We start from the raw sequence: 8,897 nt of genomic DNA, 5'->3' as shown, positions 1-8,897 counted from the left end.
TGAGGCAAGTCATACTCTCAATAAAAGAAGGAGAGAAGAGAGAAAATATCACATCAAGGTAGAAAATAATTCAGCTTAAGGAAATAAGCCCCAAACCTAGGATCCTAATTCCATTCCCATGCACAAGAGCATGAAAACAAAGGAAAAAGAAATCCAAAGAAAGCAAAAGGAAAACAAAGCCAAAAGGACACAAAAAAGGGTTAGTACCAAAGCCCAAGTAAATGTGTAAAGGAGACCTTATCTAATAAAATCTCTTACTCACTAGTATCATATTTGGAAGGCTATTAAAAAATGTAAGAGACCATATAGGAAATGCAAGAGCATCACAAAGGACTATGTCCCTCATGACTATGTCCCACAACTATAAAAGCATAAAAAGAGAGTGATATTCTATTCCAGTAAGGTTTATGTACCTTACTATGAATCAAAATGAGGAAGGATTTAATGGTCTAATAGGTTTGTGTGCTAGATAGTCAATCCTAAAGATAGAAACCAAGATCAAATGGTCTAGCGGGTTTTTGCACGTAGTTGTCAATCTTGTGCACTTGTTATGACTTATGCATGCATGTGTATGTATGTTTGATGTGTGTACACCCATGGATTAATTTCCTAGTGTCACCACATAGTTTAAATGTGTGTGCATTTCCCTAGGAGAGATTTACCAACAAAAAACAATAAGTCCAAGGGGTTTAGCTTAGTTGGTTAAAGCAATGAGTTCTCATTGTGGAGACCCTAGTTCAAATCCCAAGAGGGACATCTTTGAGAAATTCTAATTTGCGACTCTTGGGCTTCTATTGGTTATATTTGTCTCATTGTAAAATGTGGATTCTAAGTTGTGACTATTGGTATTCCAAATGTTGTTTCTAGTGTGGTTTCTAGAAAGGAGCCTGAATAATCTTGTAATTCTCATGTTGTTTCTTGAATGATCACAAATTTTTAAATGATTTCAATATAAAAAATTAAAAAATTAAAACAATGTGTCCTAAGGATGCAGAAGTATCACTAATACCTATAGAGGATTTATCAAATGTCATACATTACCATATGTATGAGATTAGCATATGTGATTGTATGTGAAAAAGAGACATGAAGCCACAATGCATACATTTGAGGGTGACCTAGAAATCATACCAAATTATTAAGGCTGAAACACTCCAAGTCATACTTAGAATTTGTGTTTTTGCTTCATGGAAACTATGTACAAAGAGGGGGTATATATGCCCCCTCCTTAGGATGACTATGTAGCCTTAGGCATCTTAAGGAAGAGAATCAAGGATAACTACTTATATCAAGAAGGAGATATCCTTTATCAATAATTTATAATATAAAATTAGCAAAAAGAACCAACTTTTATCATCTAAGTAAATAAATAAATTATGAAAGGATATGTCACAAATGAGAAGAGACCCTTGAAAGGAATAGATATTGTGTACAAATATACAACTTCAAGAAAATGAAGAAAAGGAACAAGAATGCACCTGTTTAACCCCTTATGTATAGGTGGAATAGGTATCCTTGAAAGAAGGATGAAAAACTTCAAAGTACATGGTAAGGAAAAATTATTATAATGGACATAGCTTTTCAAATAAAGAAGATGTGATGATCAAGGACATGCACCTTTTGTATAGGAAAGAGTCATGATCAAGACACAATTTCTCATAGGAAAAGAATGTCACATAATATAAATAAATACCATTGTAGTAAGGAACGAAATCCTTAGACAAAGAATGGACAAAAGAACTTTCTCCCAAGCATGAGACAAGAAAGAAAGTATGTGGTAAGATTATATAGAAAAATATTGAAAGATATAAAGATGAATCATAAGCAAAAACTGATAGTTGTGCACAAAATGCAAACATGCCATATCAAACAAGAAGTATTATATAATAATGAAACACCATAGATGATTATAGAAAGAAGCATCATAAGATACCCAAGTCTAAATAAGAAAATATCTCACTTAAGAAGTAAACTATAGATGATTATTACATGAGAAATATTACTACCCAAGGTATAAAAAAAGATATTTTCTAGGTAATAGACACGTAATTCTGCATGTTATTGTTACCAATTTAGCCTACTACCTAAATTGCTATGTTGAACTTGCCTAAATATTGAGTTATATGTTTTGAGTTGTTGTCTATACATATTTTAAAATGACTTGAATGTAGAATGTAAAGTACATAATGCATAAAACAAGAATAAGTTTGAGCAATTTTTATTCAAATTTATGTATAGGTACAAAGAAATTTACTTTTATTGAAATAAGTTTTAGAATTGTTTTATAAGGTACAAATGTTCAAATTTTAAACATTACTTGATACAATGCATTCAAATACCACATAAGTTGTGGCAGCTCTTAATACACTATTTGAATAAATACATTGCATAAAAATAAAAGCACTAGATAGATAAAGGGAAAAGCCTCCATTTCCTAAATGGAAGGTCATTAATCTTAAATTTGAAGAAGATTTGGGCCTGGATCTTCAACTTTCAATTCATAATAACTAAGTAATGGAAACCATTCCACAAATCTCTACAATACTAGTTGTTCCTACAATATGCTCATCCAAATAAATGCATTAAAAGTTGCAAAGGAGAAGGAAGAAAAAATAAAGAAATTTGATTTCATTCTAATGTTGTTCGCTTCATGTGCAGATTCAAGTATGAATACCAAGTAGGTTTTTAAAGGGATATACATACATACAAGTGTGAAACTTCCCAACTGAAGTCATGTAGAGGCAAATATTGATTGATGAGGCTATAGAGGGGGCATGCAAACACTCTAGGTATGGGACCTTCCAGTTTAATTAATGGAGTTGTCAAAGACTACCTATTGAAGGGAAATGACAATTTGTCATGAAACCTTATGAGTTAATTTATAAAACTACATAAAAAAAATTATTACTATAGGAAGTTTTCATTGCCACAAAATAAGCAATATGATACAAGAAGAGTGTTGCAAGTAGACAGTTCAAATATTTCATTATATACTTGAACATGAATTAAAGGACTATTTTCAACTTGTACTTGCTAGAAAGAATAGTAAGAGGGAAGAAAATTTTAGAAAATGGTACAATTACAAGAAAAAGATTGAATCATAATGGCAGTTCATAGATAACGGAGGAGAAATCATAGGTATATCAAGTTTATTACAGACATGACATCTTTCAAACAAGTCCCAACAACTTGTAGAAGAAAATGGCATATTTAAGGAAAATATAGTCATGAAAGGAGTTTGTTTCAAATATAAAAAAATTCAACATCTTCCAAACATCAAAGAATGATATAGTTGTAAATGTAAAACAAAAAGAGAGCCTTAACAAAGTATAATCTACAAAGCAATAATGTGGATAGTAGGAGCAAATATGGATCTACATGACTATGTGAAAGCTACAAAAGTAAGGAACGAGTTTCAACTTTATATTTACAGGAAAAAGAATAACACTAAACCTTTCTTACACAAAATATTTCTCCATATGACATATGAATCTTTATCTATTGCTTAATCAGAAAGTGTTCATGATTTAGTGAAATAATTTAGATTCAAGAGCATAATTAAATGATCAAAGAGCATTTAAAGAACAATATTTTAGGCTATACAAAGTAATACATCAAGATAAATAAAGGTGGTGATATATGTGTACAAAAAGGCCATCAATATCGTATGAAAATACGTGTGTTTTCAATGAACATTTCTCAAGAAATACAAGTTCATCACCAAAAGTGAGAGTATTTGTTTGGTTCTAGTCAAGAACAACATTCTAAAAAGAAGATCTCATATCTGAGAGATGATGTAGGAATATAAAATTTCCAATTTTTTGTTCAGATAACATTTCATTCATCATTATCATTATGGGTGTAGGCTTGAGTCTCCAAAAGCATACCTAGAGTTGTCCAGTTAGAACAAATCATGAAATAGACTTTCAAATTTTATGATTTATAGCAATAGAAGGAACTTCAAAACCCTCATGACAAGATGATTGAAATACTATGACAAGAAATAACATAACATGTATTTATTTAAAATAAGAAAATCAGTAAGAAAAAAGTGCAGTCATATTCCAAAGCATTTTTTGGGCAACCAAACAAAAATTATGAAAAACGTTTTCTAGGTTTCATCCAAAATAGAGTGAGTTAGGCAACAACGCAAGCATAATCATCACAAGATCAAGGGGTGAATATTTTTTTTAGTTGTTTTTTGAGTGCAACATTACCTTATTTTTTCATTATAGCTAAGATATAAATTGTGAAAAATAAGCATATATCTCAGAATGACCAACTATAGGTGAAAAATAGATGTAATGATTTTTAAGCAGAGGTACACAACAATGAGAAATAAGTGAAAGAATCCTCATACTCATTACATCAAAATCTCACAAGGAAAGAAAAGAAAAGTTCTAAAAGCATCAAAATCAACTCACAACTATAAGAAAGATCTTCAAGTCATGGATTTATCAACAATCGAGATGAATGCAAGGAAAGCCCACGATTTAGCTCCTTCATGGTGACAAAAATAACATCATTTCAAACCATCACATACAACATAGAAAGAAGAGTCATTACATGAGTAAAAGTCTCCAATTCAAATGAAGAACATATCCATAACTCATGTTGAAAATGTCAAAAAATAGTCCCATGGAACTAGTAAGTCTCAATATTACGGCTAGGGTTTCCAAACCCTTATTCAATGTTTATTCTTCCTAACTCTCATGCTTTGTAGATGACCAAATGATTCTCATTTTTTGAGCTTTAATCTACTCCTAAAACAATTTGAAATGCCTTTTTGGGTCCGACCTTTTGAGATTAAAAGAATTATATGTTTATTAATGTAATAATATATGAATTTATATTAATATATAATTCACATACTTGTTGATATAAGATTATTTTGATGAGAAGAAACTGTAATGGAATAATCATTATTTTTTCAATGATGTCAAACCCACCACCTACTAGTGAGACAATTTCTTTTTGGTCTAAAAGCTATCATTTAGTTGATTGATAAAGAGGATTTGAGAAGAGGAGATAACAATAACACCTAAAAAAAGCTTGATTTATTTGGTATGTAAAAGAAGCACTAAGACCAAGTAATACATTGATACTATAATGTATTGTTTATCTAATTAAAGTCTAAAATGAAATATTACTCAAGTTAAGACTAAAAGAAGATTAAGTAAGAAAAGTGTATGTCAAGCCTTGCCAAGCAGTCACTGCAAGCCGAGTGAAAATCAAGGGGTGTTGAGCAAAGATGAAAATCAGTGCAAGCCGAGTGATTTTGAGGTAAAATTTAGTTGGTTCCAAGCATCAATAAACTTTAGTGTTTTCTAAGTGAACTAGTTTTGGCTGAGTACCAAAATAGTATAGATATCGAGTGACAACAAACAATGTTAAATTAAAGTTTTGACAAATATGACCCGACTATTTTGTTTTCTTGAATTGTGTGAATCATGTGAAAGATAACTATGATGAGATGGTGGCAGAGGATTCAAGGTAAACCAGTTTGAGGTGAATTCAAAAAAGATTGTAGTAGAAGTTTCTAGAGGAACCAAATGAGAAAGTGGATAGATTCATTGTATCCTACCTAAGCCTAAAATGGACAATTGTGGTTAAGTGGAAAAAGAAGTAAATTCTCTATTTATAGAGATAGTTGGTCAAAAGAAAAGGTTTCCATGTGCGAGAACCTAAGGAAGACAATGAGTCTAGGTTATTGCTTCATTTAGTGGTCGAAGAGAGGTGACTGTAGTTGGCATGCAAAGCAAGAAGGCTTAAGAGTATGAATGCTTGAAGGTTGAACAAGCTATCAGAGCTGAAATATATGAAAGACAAGCAAAATGGAGGACTAAAACAATGATATGTAATCTACAAGTGAGTTGTAATTTGTTATCAGATCAAGCTACAGTTACTTTTCTTATCATTTTAGCAGTCTAGGGAAAATCCTTTGGATTAAGGTTGACGTAACAATCATTTTTAAATCCTTTAACTAGGTGACATTCTAATGGAATGGTCTAAAGTCCTCTAATAAGGCTCAATCCTAAGGTGATTGAAATCCTTTAACCTTTAACAGGGTTGGCTTTTCACAGGGCATCACTTTAGAATAGTGAGAATTAGTAGCATGTTATTGGTGGTTTTTCACAAATTGGGTTTCCACATAAAATCCATGTGTCAAATTGAGTGAATGTTCTTATATTATTTCATGTTTACATTTTTGCAAAGTTGTTTTGACCTAGGATAGTAACCTACAAAGTTTAAGTATTGTATGATCTAATGTATGCATGCATATTGAAGTTTTATGGATATGAATCTACTAAGCATTGAAAATTTTATTTGTACATCTAGACCTTGGATAACTATTTCACTCCACCTCTTAGTTATTCTAAAGAATTCCAACAATACTATTATATTAATAAACATGTAATTACTTTTATCGGATATTTGTTGCATGGCATTTTTTTGTTAATATTATTTTAGTTGATATTCTATAAGTCAAATAATAATAATAAATTTTAAAATGAACAAATATTTATTCAAAAGGAATAGATTTATTATTATTTGCATACAATATGTGATCAATATTAATGAATTATGGATCAATTTGTTAATGTTGAGTTTTGAATGCAACAATAATAAAGAATACTTAAACTGACTTGGAATTCAACATAGAGTTCCATTTTCAGCAAAGGAAGAACTTTTTAGTCAACTACATGCTACATGGACTTTTTTTTAGTTAAGGGAAAGTTTGACTTTCTCATGTAGTTATTGAGCACTTAAGTGCTATTTTTAGTGATTAATTGAGTAGTTAGGGACAATTATACATGTACTTCACTTTGGAAGGCCTTTTTAGTCACATTTTACGTCGAGATGAGCAATTTGACATGTGATATTTTTGGCTTGATTATCATATCTAACCTTGGGTTTTTGCAAGCTTTTTGAGGAGATAGAGGAAGATTTCAGTTGGCTATCAGTTGGACATGTACTTGAGAGCAGAGTTGATGGGTTTCTTCACACTTTGGAGGAGCTTTGACACTTTTTTTTTTATACACATTTGTGATATTTGAATTAGGGTTTGAGAGCTCTACTTATTGTATTTTTACCTCATTATGAGGTCTCTTCTTACTTGCTCAGAAATTAACACTTTGTAAATTTCTAAGTTGATTGTAGAAGCATTTTGTAGAAAAGATTTTTTCAACATTGATTATAAAGATTCAATGGTTCCTTCTCATTGATTCTTATTTGCAATATTGTGGGTTCTTTTCTTTTATGTTGTGGTCATCCTTCATTCAAGCTATATTCCTTATTGCATGTTAGAAACTTGATACTTGTAATTGCAGGTCTTTGTTTGTGTCTTTATTATTTTTTGTAGAAAAATGGTAAGGCAGAGGTTTTCCTTTCAAAGAAAAGATTCTGGGTCCTTACATAGAAACACTTTTGTAATTGCAAGCTTGTTTGGGTATTGTGAATCATTCATATTGTGGGTAATTTGTGTTGATTCAATTAAAGTTACATACAAATCATCGGTGTATCACCTCATTTAGGTTTAGTATTCATTATTTTCATTCACTTATCATCCCTTTTCCTACATACAATTATGTTTTTAGGTGATCACTATTTATGAGCCAATCGGATCTGAAGATTCATCTCTCATTTTAGGATAACCCACAACCCGAGATAGTTTTTATGTTTCAATAAGATAGCTAGATTTTGTATGCTGAAATGTTACCACACTTCTATGAGTAATTATATCCAAGATTGCTCAAGAATGAGATCTCAAATGATGACTTGTGCTCTGTATTCATGGAATGCAAGGGGTTGTAATGGAGGCCTTCAGTTTGACCTAGTTTGTGCCCATGAAAATACACCATAAAATGAGAGATTCAAATATCAAAATATGCATGCAAATGAATATGCAAGTTAATCTAAATGATAACAATGCAAAGAAATGCAAGAAAGAAAATATAATCTATGCAAGGAAATAGCAATGCAAGATTAACCTATGAAGCAAATATGACTCTAAGCTAATATGAAAATGCAAGGATGAAGCATGATGATGGAAACCATGGATGCATAAGAGAAGAAGTCAAGAAGAGAAAAGCTACAATGAAGCTCCAATGTCCAAACTTTAAGGCTCAAACTCATTCTCCAAAATCGCTCTCCAAACTTGCAGCATAACAATACTATAGCAACTAACATCTATCTAAATGAGAAGGAGAATCTCTTTATAAAGGAAACTATGGAGAGGAATGCATCCTCAAGAGAAATGTGGGATAAATCCCTAAAAAGGCAAGTAAGAGGAAAAATCCCACCACTTAGAGATATGTGCAAAAAAATGAATCTTATAAGATTCTATTTGATTTATTTGATTTATTTCCTTTTTTCATAAAAATAAAGGCTCCAAGTGGGGATTTATTTAATTAAAAGAGAGATTTTTTAAAAATTAAATATGATAAGATTATTTAATTAAAAAGGAGATTTTAATTAAATAAGATTATTTTATTTATTTAAAATGATGTTTTCTTTTAATTAAATAAGATAAGAATAAATTTAATAAAAAGAGAGATTTTAATTTAGAAAGATAAAATTGTTTAATTAAAAAGTATATTTTCTTTTAATTAAATAAGATAAGATTATTTAATAAAAAGAAAGATTTTAATTAAATAAGATAAAACTATTTAATTAAAAGAGAGATTTTTTTTTAATTAAATAAGATTATTGATGAAATGATCAAACCTTAGGAAATATTGAAATAATTAAATTAATTGCAATTTGATCAAGGAAAATGATTTGAATTGATTCAATAAAATATTGCGATGCATTGATTTAGGAAATTGATACATTGAAGAATTGGGGCCCATAGTCTAGGTGACCATTTTAGAGTGCATACATTTTCCAGTCTTTGA

The sequence above is a fragment of the Cupressus sempervirens genome, chromosome 10, assembly GCF_028749045.1.
Source record: "Cupressus sempervirens isolate cs-2001-9-10 chromosome 10, ASM2874904v1, whole genome shotgun sequence".
NCBI lineage: Eukaryota > Viridiplantae > Streptophyta > Pinopsida > Cupressales > Cupressaceae > Cupressus > Cupressus sempervirens.
This window is presented reverse-complemented; position numbering follows the sequence as displayed.